The following is a 13071-nucleotide window of genomic DNA, read 5'->3' as shown; positions in this document are numbered from 1 at the left end:
ATTTCTAGTTCTTTATTAGACATCTGCTTTCAAATGATTTTCTGGGTTACAATAGAGTACAAACATTAGCTCAAGTAGGACTTATGGAAAATAAGCTACACAATATAGACCCAAATTATGCTCCGCAGTATAAGTTCAGATCCTCAGTGACCTCTTCGTTTAGGATGAAGTCTTTTGCAAATGCTGTCCTAAAGGTAGTGGTCGTGGTATTACTTAATTACTCTTTCTCATCGCAGGCAGAACTAACACACTCTTCACTAAGAAACTGTTCTCATTCAGAATGTATTTCATGTCTACATGTAGATTTTCAGTACATTCTCCGACCTTTGAAATCCACACCATGGAAAATTTCAGTGTATAGTCCAACTTTTGATGTCTATCCAGCAACAGGATTAGAATCTCACATGGAAGGGATTTCAGTTTAATATTTCTTTCCCTGGCTTTCCTCTGTGTGAATTTCATCCCAACTTTCTCCAATGGAGTCCTTCCAGAAAAATCTTCTTAGGATCAGTCTAATTGTTATCTGACCTTAGGTAGACCTTGTTAAGTGGCCATTAGGACAAATGACCAAGTACTGTCTCTCTTGGGCCTTGTTTCCTATTGATTTCTGAAGGATGTCACGTAACACTCACCTGTCAACCTCAACTTGACACCAGTCAGTGTATTTGTGAGCAAAATACAAATAAACAGCCAGATTTCAGCATCTTTTATTACAAATGTTACATTACTACTGTATCACATAAGCAAATATTACATTATTTATTGACCTTATTATGTATGTCAATGCTTTTGCTGATCAGACTTTCTCAGATTTAGAAAGGACTGAAGAGATGATCTCTGGAAGTATGCTCATTTGCATTTGAGATTGTCCTCTGTGCAATTACAGATCTTCTTGTTTGTGTTGAGAAAATGATGTACTTTTCGAGCCATGCAGGGAATGCATTGGTGTTCTGGTGTAGTATACCCCATATAATACAGAGTGTGCATGGATTATTTGATGTGCTGGGTGGCATGCAAGTCAACGCACACATGTATTATGGAAGTACTGTAGATTCAAGGCTTATAGTAAAGAGTGTAATTCCTTAGAAAGAATAAAAATTCAACCAAGTAAACAAATGGAAGTGGGGACTTGAAATAGGTGTGGTGGGGTCAAGTGAAGTTAAGTTAGAGGAATGAAGATAAGTGTGAGAACTCAGTGTGTATCCTATGAAATAAAGAAGAGGCCTCCCAATGTCCTCTTCCGTTGACAGAGTCGAAGCCTAGCACCTGCATTGTGGGTTGAGGGCTATTTGTAGTGGGACATGGAGGAAGTCTTCCCATGTTGAAGGCTCCTGGTATTCCTAAGGCCTCATTTTGATGAGGCTACAGTCTCAATTTCCCCAAATATTCACTAAGTTGGGTGTGTAGGTTCAATTCCTCTGACATTCCTCACCAGGAAGGGCAAAACTTTCTGCCTATAGACAACAGAAAGACACCAAACTTTCAAGACACAGGCCGACTTCTTAAAAATGTCATTTTCCTATGTAATAGTAGCAACCATTCCTATTTTCTCTTTCTCTTTTGCCCATCTTGAAGGGAATAGAAGCTGCTGAAGGACAAACTCAGCTCTAGCAGGAAATGTCTATTGAGACTTGACCCCCCCCATGCCCGACCATTAATAACCCCAAACTGGATGATGGAGCTGTATGGCTCAGGTGATTGAAGGCCAGTCTGGAACCAAACAAAAAATTCATGGACAGCACCCCCAGGCCCTGAGTTCTAATCCCACACATGTCATTTACAAACAACAACAATAAAAAAAACAAACCAAGTCACCCCAAATACTCTAGTCCATACGAGGATCACAGTTTTTCTTGAAGGAATCCAAGTGAATATTGGCTGTCTGTCTGTGTCATTTCCTCCATCACAAAATTATTCCCTCTCTCCCTCCCCCTCTCTCTCTCCCTCTCTCCCTCTCTTCCTCTCCCTCTCCCTCCCCCCCCCCCTCTCTCTCTCTCTCATTGTCTTCCAATTCTGCACATTAGTTCATCATGATGTGTGTCCAGGGAGGAAGTTCGAGTCTGGACTTCAATCACCTGGGGCAGCCTATGGACAATCTTTGAAAACTGACCCCTGAAGGGGGGATCACAGACTGAAATCACACAGCTGGGGAGGATGTACAGGAATTTTCCCCAGGAGGGACACAACGTTCTCCATTGCTAAGTAGGAAGCACTGTAGCCTTAGCAGAGATCACCAGCCCCAAACCAGTAAAGAAACACCTGTCACCATCAATCATTGAGTAGGCAAAGAATCTCAGGCTCTGAGGTAACTTCCTAAGCATCTGAGGTGACTTCCTAAGCATCAGAGGTGATTTCTTATTCCTCTGAGATCATTTTCCCTTCTGCTGAGGTCACTTCCTCTTCTTCTGAGCTCACTTCCTCTTCCTCTTAGTGTGCTTCCTTTTCCTCAGAGCTCACTTCCTATTTCTCTGAATGTACTACCTCATCCTCTGAGGTCACTTCCTAAGCATTTGAAGAGCTTCCTCTTCTGCCTCATCATGCCTCCTGCAGACAATGATGGGTCCCCCACAGGTCCCACAGTCACTTTCTCCCTCTGAGGCCACTTCCTCTTCTTCTGAGGCCATTTCCTCTTCCTTTTCCTCAGAGGCCACTTCCTCTTCCTCTGCAGTCACTTCCTAACCATCTGGGGAACTTCCTCCTCTGCCCCATCATGCCTCCTTCAGACTGACCAGCCCCCCCGGGGCTTCACTCACTTCTTCCTCTGAGCTCACTTCCTGTGCCTCTAAGACCACTGTCTCTTCCTCTGAAGTCACTTCCTCACCCACTGAGCTCACTTCTTCCTCTGAACTCACTTCCTCCTCTGCCCCATCACCTTTCACTCAGACTATGACAAGTTCTCCACCCCCAAGACCCTGAGGTCAGTTCTGAGTGCTCTCCACCCACACACCCCCTTGCTCACCTCTACTATTTCCTCTCTCTCTGCCCTGTGCTCACTGTACACACCTTCATCTGGCCCAGACCAGAAGTTTGGTTCTAAACCCTCTCTGCCTGGACCTGGTGGAAGTTTCCCCGCTCTCTCTCCCAACCCTTCCAGCGCCTTTATTGGTTTCTTGTGCCACCACTCGCATGACCAGAGTTAAAATCTCTACCACTGATGTCGAGTGAGCCTGAGTTCTTGGGGACCCATGTTGAATTACGGCTAATATTTTTGGGGTGGGCATCCCTGTGAGTCTGGGGATGGACCCAGGAAAAGCACACACTGTGATTTCCTCCTGTTTCATGGGCTAATAAGAAATAATTCTTACTCCATCCCCACCTTGGACTGGACAACGAATGGACCAAAGGGTGTAGTTTGAGTCTAACCCAATCCTCTGCATTCCTAGGTTCTGATGGTTGGGTAAGGAGAGAAATCAGGCTTTGAACCACGATCCTCCAGATTTCAGCCTCCTGAGTAGCTAGGATGGCAGGTGTGAGCCTGGAGTTATTCTGAATAATAATAATAATAATAATAATAATAATAATAATAATAATAATAATAATAATAATAATAATAACTACTCTAGGGTTCTTTTCTAGAATTCAGTTTGTCCAATCATTCCATTGGAATGGGCTGGGCAGGGGACATTGAGTCAATCATCCATGTAAGAATGATATGTTTAGGATGTGGTTTACTGGATCACTAGGTTAAGTATTGTGGGAGCACAAATTTCAGGAGAAGGGGCGGAGGAGGATGAGGAGGAGGAAGTAGCAAAGCTGGAAGTCAAGATAGATGACCTCGTAGGAGAGGAAAAAAAAAAGCAAAAAACAAAAAACTTCTGGAAAGCAAGGATTGTTCAACTTCCCAGAGGACTATTCTGCTGGAATGGGGTGTGTGGGGGTGGGAAGCAGATTCCTGGACAAGTTTCTGCCTGTGAAGGGAAGTCTACCTGTGAGGAAGGAAGTGAGCAGAGAAGAAAGAAATCCCACTGCTTCCTGTCCCACATCATTCTGTCTTTCTTCTTCCCCAAGTGACCCACCCCCCCAAAAAAAACACTCATTTTGGACACGTGAATTATGACCACAGCCTCCTTCGAGAGCGAATTTTTAATTCCAACCTGGAACATTATACACCCAGAATAAAGGGCTTCCACGAACAGGCTGGGTCCTTATTCCTGGGGACAATAATCTGTAGGGAGAAATTTAAAAAAAAAAAAAGAAAAACAGGACGAGGGAGAAGAAATTAAACAAAAAAAAATTACAGGATTATGGAAAGAGGTTTGATTGGACCAAGGCCAGGGCTCTTAGGGGAAGGATTTCAATTTCAGGATTTGGGGGTATTCTGGAGGGAAGAGGATCCTGGAAACTCGCCTGTTTCCAGGATGTGTTGGAAGCTGGAAACCAGAGGTTCCTCTCGGGCGAGCTTCTCCTCAGTCAGACTCTGTCCCTTTTCTTTTTTTTTTCTTTTTTTTTTAATTTAATTTTATTTGTGAACATAGTGTACAGAGGGGTTACAATTACATGGGCAGGATAATGCGTACATTTCTTACCAAGCATTGCAGCCTCCTCCTTTTGTTTACCCTTCACGTCCCTTCCCAGCCCCCCCCCTCCTCCCCAATCCCAATCCTTCTCCTTCCCCCCCACTCCCCCCCCCTGCACCGATGTTGTAAAGCTCGTTTTGGACATGACAAGGAAATCAGGAAGATGCATAATTCAATGCAGCCTAGACAAGTATGGTTACTCAGGAGGAGGCTGAGATCTGATAGGATCACCAGCCTTAGGGCAAGGAGAGTCCTTGAGATTATGATCGCTCATGAAACTACCAACAAACCAGAAGTTGTGCTATATTTAAGGCTCAATGTGGTAGTGTCCAGGCTAGAGCTGAAGAACCTCAGGTACAGTAATCCATGGCCCTGAGTTCAAAACACACTATGGCCCTGGGCTTTTTGTGCTCAAGATTAGCATTCTACCATTTTTACTCTGGGTCCTGGGCACTGTCCCCTAGCTTCTTCAGATCCAGGCTGGTGCTCAGTACCACACTGAACCACAAATATGGCAGGACTTCCAGTTTGCCCATGATCCTCTAGATGTCAGCCTCCTCCTGAGTAGCTGGAATGACAGGCATGAGCCACAGGTGACTGGCTCTCATTACTTCTCTTATTAACTGTAACTCCCCTGTTCAATGCATTTACAATGAAAATTTAAAACAACAAAACAAAACATTACCCTAGGGCACAAAATGTGGTACAGTGCTTTCCTAGCATGCATGAAGCCCTGCGTTCAATTCCTCATTATAACACATACACACACACACACACACACACAGAAGCCAGGAGTGGTGCTGTGGCTAAAGTGGTAGAATGCCCAGCCTTGAGCAAAAAAGAAGCTCTGGGACAGCGCGCTAAGGGTCCTGAGTTCAAACCCCAGGACTGTTGTCATGTTGGAGACCATTCTATTTCAGAATGTTCAATGACTGTTTATCTGCAAGAAAATTTGCATTTGTCTTCACCGCTTGGATCACTCATTAGGAGAGCTCAAAAGGGAGATGTAGTCAATCCACCGACAGGGAATAGGCTTTGCTTCGTCTGCTGAGTTTAGGTGGGATGATCATTTCCAGGGTGGGTAGCTAGGTGACACAAACCCATGATGGCTGAGTGTGTGTGTGTGTGTGCATGTGTGTGTATGACACACAGGTCCCTATCTGGTGTGTTATACAAATCAATGTGCACGTGACAGAGTCAGAACTTTTGCAGGAGAAACATGGATTTCTGTTGGGGGACGGTCCCTGAGAAATCCATTCTGATTCCTCTACTTCCACAATAAAGGTTGAGCTCACGGGCCACTGGGATCATGTGTGTGGTCTGTCCTCTTTATCCACGTTTTGGTTGTAAAAGACCATGGTGCCTCTGCCTTGCTCCACCACCTAGAAATAGTTCTTCCTAAAGTCTTCAATGGGTGAGGGGTGGCTGGGAGGGATGGATCAGGATCAGCTCAGGTCCCCCTTCCTAGTCTGGTTGGACTAGAACTTACAGATGCCCATGTTCATTGCTCGCTACTGTGACATGCTAAATATGGACATCTCTTGTGATGGATGTCATGAGATTGCTCCCCTAGCACTGCTACCGGTGTCTTTAATGCAGTGACATGGATCTCTGCAAAACTTGCTTCCTAGGTAAACTTCATAGACTTGAGTATGCCATACTCAATAGTAATAATTGTTATTATTTTATGTGATCTTGCCACTTAAAAACTTCACATTGGGGCTGGGAATGTGGCTTAAGGATAGAGTGCTTGCCTCTCATGCATGAAGCCCTGGATTCGATTCCTCAGAAAAACAGAAAAAGCTGGAAGTGGTGCTGTGGCTCAAGTTGTAGAAGGCTATCTTTGAGCACAGAGAGGCTCAGGGAGAGTGCCCAGGCCCAGAGTTCAAACCCCACGACATATATATATATATATATATATATATATATATATATATATATATATATATATATACACACACACACACACACTTACATTACACTGTATGGTACTTGCATTCAGCAATACCTCCTGCTGATGTGTTCAAAGGACAGTGCAATAGAAACTCAATATCTGGCATCGTTGGTTTTCTTGGCTTTGTCCATGGTAAACCTGGTATTTCTATTGATACAATATATGCAGTTTCACAATTCATATTGATAATACTTAGGATAACTGATCTTTTCAGCAAATGCTTTTCTTTCTCTAGGCAGGCATTCAGCAGTTGAATCAAGCTGTTGGACTTAAAAAGTGATCCCAAAATTTGCTTGCAAAATGACATTTCAAAGATTTTAGGTGTGTCATCAGTAATTCTGTAATAGTGCTAAAAGAAGCCCTAATAAAAGATTTGTGACAGGGCTGATCAGAGTTTCTGCTTTTGGTTGGCCATTTGAACATAGCAACTAGATTTTGGCCTCCCGAGCAGAGGTATGGCTGGCTTGAAAATTGTTTGCTTCAAAAAGGGCTCCCTTAGATTTCAAGAGAAATCTTGAGCATCAGTTTGATGGGCAGTGAAGGAATTACAACATGTAAAAATGATTAAATAAAATTTATTGACTTCAAATAAAAAATATACATACACACATATATGTATGTGTATATATGTATGTATGTATGAATATATGTAAACTTTAAAAAATTTTTAGGGGGAAGATGGCAGAGGAGAAGCTGGAATCTGAACAAGCTCTTGCATAGAAAGCAGTTTTAGAGTTCCAGTGAACAGTCCTAAGCCAGAGAATCACACCAAGTGTGCCATCACAGGACAGAGAGTTAGGCAAGAGAGGGGAAGCCAAGGCAAGGAGACACATCTGAGCGCTTGCCAGCAGCCGCCACGGTGGCAGCAGGGTCGCGGCGGCAACTGCAGGGCACCCATACCTGAGCCACAGAGAGTCCGGGACGAAGAAGCCAGACGCAGTGGGGGAGCGGATTCTACTCAACACCAGCAAGAACTGAAAAGGGGCGGACATCTTCATCCTGCAGTTTGCAGACCAGAGACGACCCAGGATCCAAGACTCGGCGTGAGTACAAGCCCGACGTCCTCACTCCATCTCAGGGAGCAGAGGAGGGAAGGCCACCCCTTCCCCCCCAGCAACAGTGATCTCCATCTTGGATACCGACAAAGCTCAGAGGAGCTGCTAGCTCCAACTCAGGCCTTGGAATAAAATGAGTCATTGAGCAGGTCACAAGAACTTAACGGCAAAGTGACCTGCCAGACTCAGCTCCATCCAGGGAAAAGTCACCCAGCTCAGGCGCCAGCCATAAGAGTGGCTTTCCGCTCTGGGTAACCAGAGCCAGAGACTGCCCCTCCCTCTAGCAGCCTCCACAATCAATTGAAATACAGACACCCTGAGAATGGCTCCAGGCTGGGCGCTGTGAGTTTTTCACAAAATAGCCCGAGGGAAAAGCAACTGTTTGTTGAAAGGCCTCAACTCTACCCAGAACCTAGCCTCATCACTGCATCCCCCTCATTTGTGATTCTCAAAGCAGATCACCCTCCCAGAAAACTAACCAGGGAGGGGGATCTCAAAATCTTGGGTAAAACAGAGCATTTTTCTGCCTGATCGAACAAACTGACTTAAGAAAACAATCAAGCCACAGGACCCCAAGCTGACCAGAGACTCCAACAAGAGGCTGGTTACAGACAAAAAGGAGATATAGGATTCTTCCCACCCCTCCCAAAAAATCCAAAAAAAAAATCAAAGAAATTTTTTCTTCTTCTTCTTCTTCTTCTTTTGGTACCTTATATATTTATAATTGTTTTTTTCTAAAACTTTTATTAATCTTTAATTTTTTCCTTTTTTGAATAAAATTGTTTTCCAGAAACTTTTTTTTCTCTTATAATTTTTATTTTAGGAATACTTGAATGTGCGTTTTCCTATCTTTTCTTGTCTTCTTTCTCTTTTTCTTTCTTTTTTAAATTATCTTTTTGTTTTTTGTTTAGCTCTACTGATCTTCTGATCTTTATTTCTCCCTTTCTTATTCTTTTCACCTTTTCCTCTCTTTTGTTCTGCTTTACGTGACTTAACTCTTGTCCTGCACATCCTCAGATATACCCTTACTTAACAAGTAGACCCTATCCCCCATTGTGTACACACTTAATCCACAAATTTATTACTCAATTCAAAACCTCTGAGACTTCAATTCCTTAATAGCAGTACTACCTCTTTATACCTATATAATATTTTAAGCATTTTGTTAAGTTTTTCACAACTCCTCTATGTCCCTCCCCTTCTCTCAATATATTCACATTCCTCTCTAAATAGCTTGTCTTCTTTTTCTCCATAATAATATTAATTTTTAAGTTTATATTTTTTTTGGTCTCTTTTCATTTCCCTTTCCCTTTCTTCTTTTTCTCTCTCTCTCTACTTGCATCCTACCCAACCTATTTCCTGCATTGAGATTAGGACATAGTTAACTCTCCCTGTGCCTCCCCACACCAATCTATTCCTATTTTTTACCCACATCTCTCCCTAACCCTAATAATTTCTGGTTTCCAAATACTTCTCTGTGGTTCAAAGCTCATTAACATATAGTTGTTTGATGTTGAATAGATGTATCTGTTGAACTAGATTGTATCTGTAGACTATTGACTGTACAAATGCAAACTCTGGTTTATGGTTGCCTTAAGATAGGGTTCTAGCACAAAACTGGTGCTATTTTCATCTCAAATGGTCAGAGTAAGCCGGAAAAACACAAGAAAAATGGCAAATCCTGGTATCTTAATTCCCAATCTTGATAATCAGGGGACAGAACAGATAATAAATGATCCACAGGAGAGTTCCCAAGTAGCTCTACAAACACTGCTGGCAAACATGACAAATGAAAAGTTTGACAACTTACAAAGGACTCTGTATGAGCATGATAGGGAGAGAGAGGAGGCATCCCAAAAGTTTATACAGGAATATTATAAGTGTGAGGAAGCTACTCAAAAACTGATACAGGATTTGCGTGAGCAGCTTGAGAATACTCAAGAGAAAGGGATGAATAGCGTGAGCAGGCTGAGAACACTCAAAGAGAACTGCAGGAATCCCACGAACACGAGGAAGCTAATCAAAGAGTAATACAGGAATTGAGAGACCAGGTAGAGAACACACAAAGATCACTAAAGGCATTCATGGAATCCATTAACAAAGAGCTGAAGGAAGTCAGGGAGACCACAAAGGGAATGCTGAATGGAACCCAACAGAAGGAATAGGGGTCCAAAGAAACCATAACCAATCAACTAAGTGATTTGAGAACAAACACTGAACACCAAATTAAGGAAGTAAAGAAATTCATACAAGACCTAAAACAGAGCTTCAACAAAGAATTTGAAGCCATCAAAGCTGACCATTTAGAAGGAAAAGAGATTTAAAAAAAAACAAAGTAGAGAGTATTGACAGCAGGTTAGACCATGCAGAAGATCTAATCTCAGGGATTGAAGACAGCGTAGATATTATAGAGAAAGAACAAACAACCATAAAAGACAAGTCCTAGAAATATGATAGATCTATCCAACACCTGGAAGACACCATCAGAAGGCCTAACTTAAGGATAGTCGGTGTAGAGGAGCACCTAGAAATAGAAGTTAATGGTCTAGGAAATTTGTTTAACAGGATCCTAGCAGAGAACTTCCCAAACATACAAAAAGATAGCACTATTCAGATACAAGAAGCTTTTAGAACCCCAAATAGACCAGACCAGAATAGGACATCCCACCATCACATTATAATCCACACAGGATCAACTCAGACCAAGGAAAAGATCCTTAAAGCTGTCAAGGAGAAACGGTTAACCACTTATAAAGGGAAATCACTTAGAATCACCTCAGATTTCTCAGCAGAGACAATCAAAGCAAGAAGAGCCTGGAATGATGTATGCCATGCCCTAATAACAAACAACTATCAACAAAGAATACTGTACCCAGCTAAACTCTCCTTCATAACTGAAGGCCAAATAAAAACCTTCCATAGCAAAGAAAAATTGAAACAATACATCTCCACCAAACCAGCCATACAAAAGATTCTTAAAGATGTCCTCCACATAGAAAACCAACAAGACCACAATAAAGGCCAAGAAACTGCACCCAAACTGAGAATCCAAGAACCATAGGAAGAACCCAGTTTTCGCAGCCCCCAAGAAGGTGGATAACATGGCAGGAACTCCCAAATACCTCTCAGTCCTATCTCTTAACGTTATCGGACTGAACTCTCCAATTAAGCGACATAGAATGTCTAGTTGGATTAAAAAACAAGACCCTTCGATCTGCTGCCTGCAGGAGTCACATCTTGCCCGTAAAAACAAACACATTTTCAATGTTAAAGGCTGGAACAAAATCTACCAAGCAAACGGCCCCCATAAACAGGCGGGAGTTGCAATCCTAATATCAGATAAAATAGACTTCAAATTAAAATTCGTGAGAAGAGATAAAGAAGGTCGCTACATACTAATTAAAGGATCCCTCCTTCAGGAGGATATTACAATTCTAAATATCTATTCGCCAAACAAGGGAGCACCCAAATTTATCAAAGAAACACTACTTTCCCTCAAATCCCATATAGATCCAAAGACATTAAATGTTGGGGATTTTAACACACCACTCTCCCCACTAGATAGATCAACTCAGCAAAAACTCAACAGAGAAACCGCAGATCTAAACAGCTGCATAGATCAACTAGACTTAACAGACATTTACCGAACATTTCACCCAGCAGCATCAGAATACACGTTTTCTTCAGTAGCACATGGAACGTTTTCTAAAATAGACCACATTTTAGGCCACACAGCAAACTTGTCTAAATTCAGAAACATTGAAGTTATACCTTGCATTCTCTCTGAGGACAAGGGAATAAAATTAGAACTCAACACCAAAAGCCACCAAAGAAAGTCCGGTATCACATAGAGGCTGAACAACACACTGCTGAATCATGAGTGGGTCATGGAAGAGATTAGAAAGGAAATTTAAATGTTCTTGCTATTCAACAAAAATGAACACACAAATTGCCAGCTCCTCTGGGACACAGCAAAGGCAGTACTCAGAGGCAAGTTTAAAGCTCTGAGCTCCTACATCAACAAATTGGAAAGATCTGAATCTAACAATTTAATGACACATCTTAACCTCCTTGAAAAAGAGCAGCAAGATAAACCCCAATCCTGTAGACGGAAAGAAATGATTAAAATTAAATCAGAATTAAATGAATTAGAATCCAAAAAAGCTATACAAAGAATCAATAAAACAAAGAGTTGGTTCTTCGAAAAACTTAACAAAATGGACAGACCCTTTGCAAGTCTTATAAGAAAAAGAAGAGAACACACCCAAATTAATAAACTAAGAGATGAGAATGAAAACATCACCAGGGAAACAACCAAGACTTAGAACATTATAAGGGAATACTTCTCAAAACTTTATACTAATAATTTTGAGAACTTGAAAGAAATGGAGCTTTTCCTAGCAAATATTGATATGACAAAACTAAACCAAGATGAGTTAAACTATCTTAACAGGCCGATATCAAGCATTGAAATAGAAACAGCAATAAGAGACCTCCCAGCTAAGAAAAGTCCAGGACCAGATGGTTTTACAGCGGAATGTTACAAGGCCTGCTCACACCAATACTCCTCCAGCTCTTCAATGAAATTGAAAGAGAAAGCTCACTACCGAACACATTCTATGAAGCCATCAAAACACTCATCCCAAAACCAGGCAGGGACTCATCAAAGAAAGAGAACTATAGACCAATTTCTTTGATGAACTTTGATGCAAAACTTCTCAACAAAATTTTGGCCAATCAACTTCAACAATTCATCTATAAATCAGACACCACGATCAAACAGGATTCATTTCAAGGATGCAAAGCTGGTTCAATATACGCAAATCAATTAATACTATTCATCACATAAACAGGAGCAAGGATAAGAACCACATGGTTATCTCAATAGACGCAGAAAAAGCATTCAACAAGATCCAACACCCCTTTATGATGAAGGTTTTGGAAAAATTAGGAATCCATGGAACATTCCTCAATACAATAAAGGCTGTATATGACAAACCTACAGCCAGCATTATACTCAATGGTGAAAAACTACAGCCATTTCCTCTTAACTCAGGAACAAGACAAGGATGCCAATCTCTCCACTTCTCTGCTATCTGGTATTAGAATGCCTAGCCACAGCAATAAGACAAGATGCAGACATAAATGTGATCCAAAGAGGGAAAGAAGAAATAAAACTCTCCCTCTTTGCAGATGACATGATCTTGTATTTAAAGAATCCCATAGACTCCACTCCCAAATTACTCAAGTTGATTCAAAACTTTGGCATAGTAGCAGGTTATAAAATTAACCCCCCAAAATCAATGGCTTTTCTGTATGCCAACAATGAGAAAAGTGGGGCTGAAATTAGGAAATCAAATCCATTTGTAATAGCCCCACAGAAAATAAAATACCTAGGAATTAACTTAACCAAAGAAGTGAAGGACTTCTATGATGAAAACTTTAAAACCTTGGAAAAGGAAATCAACACAGAACTTAAAAAATGGCAAAACTTCCCATTCTCCTGGATTGGAAAGAATAACATCGTGAAAATGGCAATACTTCC

At 41.6% G+C, this 13071-nt stretch overlaps 1 non-coding gene across 1 annotated transcript; it reads left to right on the top strand.

Annotated features, from left to right (window-relative positions):
- Nucleotides 1-6494: 6494 nt before the first annotated feature.
- On the top strand, nucleotides 6495-6632 carry LOC138811481 (small nucleolar RNA SNORA8). The gene has a single exon (XR_011367412.1). It is a non-coding gene; the product is annotated as a small nucleolar RNA SNORA8 (small nucleolar RNA).
- The last annotated feature ends 6439 nt before the right edge of the window (nucleotides 6633-13071 follow it).

Source organism: Dipodomys merriami, unplaced genomic scaffold, assembly GCF_024711535.1.
Source record: "Dipodomys merriami isolate MVZ:Mamm:240054 unplaced genomic scaffold, mDipMer1.0.p SCAF_53, whole genome shotgun sequence".
In the NCBI taxonomy this organism is placed as follows: domain Eukaryota; kingdom Metazoa; phylum Chordata; class Mammalia; order Rodentia; family Heteromyidae; genus Dipodomys; species Dipodomys merriami.
The sequence above is the reverse complement of the archived record's forward strand: the minus strand, read 5'-3'. Positions and strand labels throughout refer to the sequence as shown.